The sequence below is a fragment of the Dreissena polymorpha genome, chromosome 7 (genome assembly GCF_020536995.1).
Source record: "Dreissena polymorpha isolate Duluth1 chromosome 7, UMN_Dpol_1.0, whole genome shotgun sequence".
NCBI lineage: Eukaryota > Metazoa > Mollusca > Bivalvia > Myida > Dreissenidae > Dreissena > Dreissena polymorpha.
The window spans coordinates 104,155,767-104,161,365 of NC_068361.1; positions in this window are offsets into that span (position 1 = coordinate 104,155,767).

Consider the following 5,599-nt stretch of genomic DNA (forward strand, 5'->3'; position numbering starts at 1 on the left):
AACATATTAACGCTGATAACACTTCATATCTAGAGGCGAAATACAGCATACTGTAAAATGAACTGAATGGTTGAATGGTTTCGTTTAATGAATACATGCAGTTAACACACGCAAACACTTCTTTATGACCCAGAGGACTGACTTGCTGGCTGGCTGACTGATTGACTGACTGGCTGACTGACTGACTGACTGTCTGACTGAGTGACTGGCTGACTGTCTGACTGACTGTCTGACTGACTGACTGTTTGACTGACTGTTTGACTGACTGACTGTTTGACTGACTGACTGACTGACTGACTGACTGACTGACTGACTGACTGACTGACTGACTGACTGACTGACTGACTGACTGACTGACTGACTGACTGACTGACTGACTGACTGACTGACTGACTGACTGACTGACTTACTGACTGACTGACTGACTGACTGACTATAATAATAATAATAATAATAATAATAATAATAATCATAATAAATAACAGTTTCTTATTTGGTCTTGTTAAAATTATATCCCAAAATGAACATTTATTAACAAACAAATGCTTTTTTTTTCAATTAGGTGCCAATTAAGGGCTTCAAGTGACTGGCAATTAATAATTTAGTTTCTGTGATCACATTTTAAAAAAGCATTAAAATGTTTCTTTTTCTAAACGTACATGATATCGTTATTTTAAAATTTCAAATAAAAATAAAATTCAATGACATTATGTGTTTCCTTATATTTGTTCTTGAATATTTGGTGTACTGTGCATGCCTTATTAATATGTTTCTTTATATACACGTTCATGCTATCGTTACTTTAAAATCTAAAAATTAAATAACATTCTTTGACATGATGTTTTTCCTTCTATTTGTGCCCGATTACAGTATCGGTCATAGTCTTAGCCGACAGCGATACACTTATTCGATAGCAACGTTAATAAACAGCCTTGTATTCAGCAAACGGATATAACTTACAAAACAATGGAAGTTAACACAGAACAAGTTTCACTCTTGTGTGATATATTTCGTCTAAATAGGCTTCTTTAAAGTTGATTTTACAATTCAGCTACATTTTCTTTTTATTTCTCAACACCACAATTGTATATTCAAATGCGAATATTCAAATATTCGATTGAATGGATTTGCGAATATTCGAATACCGATATAGGTATTCGATGCCATCACTAGTCTTTACACATGTCACACAGTGGTTCCTCACACACTGTACAGAAGGAAACACCATCTGTCTCTATGGTTTCTTGCAGACACGGTCCACATAATTGTTTGCTCACAGACATTTTGAGTAATAGCGACGCAGCATTGAATAAGTTTATCGAGGATCTAAATCGAAACTAGAGGTTCGTTATAACTGGTTTAAACACGAATTGCTGTGTATTCGTTCTTCCTTAAACATCACGTGAGTTAAATGATAACGCTGTGTCAGCCGTTTATGTAAGCGTCCAATCAAATTTGAGAAAACCAGAATGCCTTAAGCCTTGCGAAGTAAAACGTGCAATCTACATTTAGGTATCACATTTTTAGTTTTGTAAAGTATGCGTATGAAAAGGGATACTACAGTGCGTTTGCAAACTGCTTGTTCCGTTTGAATCAATTTTATCTGGCAGGAAAGGCTTGAGGAAGAGAACAGTTTTTCACTCAACTCTCGACATCAAAACAGTGCGTATGTGTGCCCCTCTATATTTAGAAAATTGTCAGCGCTACAGCATGTGTACTTAAATGCCATGTTCTTAGTTTTAGTTAGCACTACCATATTGCATTATGTGTACTAGTATACTATGGATCATACAAGTCTTGTTTTTTTCCCTATCCTGATATTACTTTAGACCAAGTCAAAATTGAAAATCGTCCTCAAGAACGTTCTAGTATTGCATTTGATGTTTTGAAACGGTATCTTTTTATGCTTGTGCCATCTCCCTGCTTCGACTTCAAGTCTATTGGCAGGTACTCTAAAACGAGTTAACGCATTTTTTTTTATACATTTACCATATTAATATGGTTGGAACTTAAAGCGACTGTAAAGGCTTTAACTTCTACCTCTGGTCGTTTTTTGCATTTCATTTGACCAGGTTTGCACACACATCGCCTACTGAATGTAATAAGTCATGTAACTGACATTTTTATACATTTTTACTTTTTTCCATTTTTGTGTATATTTAGGTGACATACATCAACTGTTAAAATATTAAGTCAACCTTTTTGGTAAAAATAATGTTTTTATCAAATTTTCAAAATTGACTTAACAAACACATGTCATTTTCTGAATGTAAAAAGTAGCGTAACTGACATTTTGTTAAATTTTCAGGAGAAGCAAAAAAATGTTTTATTAAAATAATAAACATTTTTCCGTATTTAAATTTTCTGATTAGTATTATAATAACACTTGAAAAACGAAACAAAACTCCAAATTGATATGTCTTTTAAAACAATAAAAAAATTAAGAAAGGAGCAGTTAGGCCAGCATTTTTATTTTATTTGTTTTACGGGAAATTTTTCAAAAAAATTGAGTCGGGGGGGATAAATAAAAATATAAATAAAAGCATGAAAAGTGAGCAGTCTACCAAAAAAATAATAATAAAACTGTCTAAACCGATTAAAAAAATATTTTAGAAAATTTAAAATTCAGCCAATTTAACCTTATGTATACTTGCATTAACCTTTACGTGTTTTATATGTACATGTATCTCATTACACTGCTGTAGAAGCTTTTTATAATAATAGTAAACATATTTTTATATATATTTATAGGTAAAAGCACCTTTCGCATGTATTATACTATATTGCTTCAATAGAGACTATTAAACACGTCAGGTGTGTAGTGTATTATAGTGATCGTTGAACTTTTGTTGAGTGTATATCATATGTATGTTTATAACAAATATAGCATGCATTTGACTTAAATAAAAAAGACTTAAAAACGTTTTACATTGTTTAATAGCTTTAAATAACAACCAACTTTGTAACTTTCATCAATGGGTGGAATATGCACACTAAAAAATACTCTTTAATATACAACAGACTTGCTTTATATCATGATAATTTGTATCAATCATGATATAAAAAAAGAGCCACGTAACAGGAAATTGGACCTTAGGGCGATTGCGACCATTTTGGCTCCAAAAAAGCAGTTTGATCAGGATCCAAAATGTTCAACATTATTGTCAAGAAAAGTCCCAGAAAATCGTAAACATTCAAGGCCTTAAAAATATGAAAAATAGCTTTTCGGCGAAGACAATAATCGCAAAAAAGAAGCATATTGCACAATCGCATAAACAATGGTTTATTGTTATTTTATGTAACGATTAATTCTCAATTTGTAGTGGCATAATGTGTTGCTTTCCTTTCCAGCTTTGTGTAGCTATTTTAAATAGTGCCTCATCACGGCAAATATTCGTTTAAAGGTAGTCTAGAACTTACGTTTTATAGCGCAATACATTATCAGCGATCTGTTCTAAAGAGGATATTTATGTCTAATTTATATGACGCCAAGCGTTATACATCCCATCACGGTTTTATGAGCAATTTAAAATGGTATGTCATTCGACCTTTAAGTGTCATCAAAAAAGTGTCACTTTTATCTTGAAGTATCATCAACAGCTTTCTCACTTAGCCGATATCCCTATGCTGCGAGCGAATTGTTAATAGAGGCGTAACAAAATGTACATTGAACATTAATGTTTCCTGACACCAATCGGATGAGGTTCAATAAGGACCTGGGATGCCAAAACAACAATTTTTATTTCACTTTACGAATTTTAAGTGTAAACGCTATGGTGCTGACAAATGAGTAAATTGCTAATGTGAACCCCCGCCCCCTCCCCCCCCACACAGTTTTTATCTAGAGGGTTGAGTGTTAAAGTATAGTATGCGTTTAACCTTAAAGAGACTGTCAACCACGAATGACGATAAAAGAAAAGTTCTAAAATAATGTATTTTTCACAATTATTAGTTTATATTTATTAAAATATCACGACTGGTAGATGACATTATTTGAAAAAAATCATATTTTCAGTATATTTGGTATTAAAATTACGCGATGTAAAATCGAAAGTACATCGCGAAAAAAGGTGACATAGCGATATACACACTATAAATAACGCAAGTAGATTGATCATTTTCTATATAAGATATATACAATTCTCAACGCATGCACAATTGGCATTCCTGGGTTTTCCACGTGGCGATGATGATCAATCTTCTGGCAGTATTTATAGTTACCTGGTAGACATACCCAGTAAAATTTATCACCAAATATACTGAAAATATGAAACCTTAACAACTTTTTTCAAGTAATGTAATATACCAGTCGTGATATTTTATTCAATACAAACTAATAATTGTAAACAAATAAGGTATTTTACAACTTTTCTTTTCTACGTCGTCGTGGTTGACAGTCCTTTTAACGTATGGTATACAATTGTTAAATGCTTAATACTCGGTTTACATCGTTGAATAGAGAATGCCGCATTCATATCCCTTGATACAGAATTCAATATTTATCAATTTTGGCTAGAACGTCTGACATTTTCTCATTTGATTTCATATTACTATAGAACATAATCTGGTCTTGACAGCTAGGCCGAAAAAACACATTTGTGGTTGTGTAACGTTATTTTCCTATTGAACACAATAAGTATTTATTAGATATATGCTTTATTGGTAGAGAATGGACACACTTATTCGTGAATTCACACGATGCTTTGTCCGAATAAGAAACTGGGTTTCCTCAGTTACCGTTAAAGAGGGATCGTCCACCATGTCAAATTCATGACTTGGTTTATTCATGAAAGGCAAGTCTCTCTGGATCACACTGACTCCGAAAGTTTTACCTCGGACAGTGGGGCGAAGAGAGTTACAGGAGCTCGTGCCTTCAGAAGCTAGCCCCAAAGGTCGTACACTATGTGTGCCTTTTATATGGATTTTTAAATTCAAAACAAAAATAAGCAATATCGCAATCCGGCTTATATGCCGCTTTAAGGCGCATCAAAATAGCATACAAATCGCAAACTCATGAATAGATTAATTTCCGCGCTATGTACCTTGTTTAATATCGCAAATCAATCGGAGAACGCATGGACACCGGGGATTAATGGTGCGCTAGGGTTAAAATGTTCTCAGATAACATATCCTGGTCAAACTCTAGTAAGATGCACTTGAAGTTCCGTCCCTCCGCTTCCTTGTCTGGTCTTTCTCATCCAAAACAGACCAGAATGTGCACATGGAAAATCTCATTTATTTTCCAAGTAATAAAATTCACTATTTACAATACACTACAACATGTAATTGTACAGTAAAAACTATCAATATAAGTATATCTCGGACACATACAATCCAAAGCTGTCAAACACGAAGGTCATGATAACCCTAAGGCGCACACCTGAGTTTAAAGTACAACAACTGCCCAAGACTTAACCTTGCGATATAGATTGTGACCCAATTCCAAAATATTATTGTGGCTTATAGAGTTGTTATAAGTTCTTTCCCAAGATTTGACCGGATGGAAAAAGTTTTGAAACAGCATTTGACAGGGGTATAGCATTTGCTCTAAGTAGTATAAACACAAACCCAATACATGTTAAATGATTTAGAAAATTGA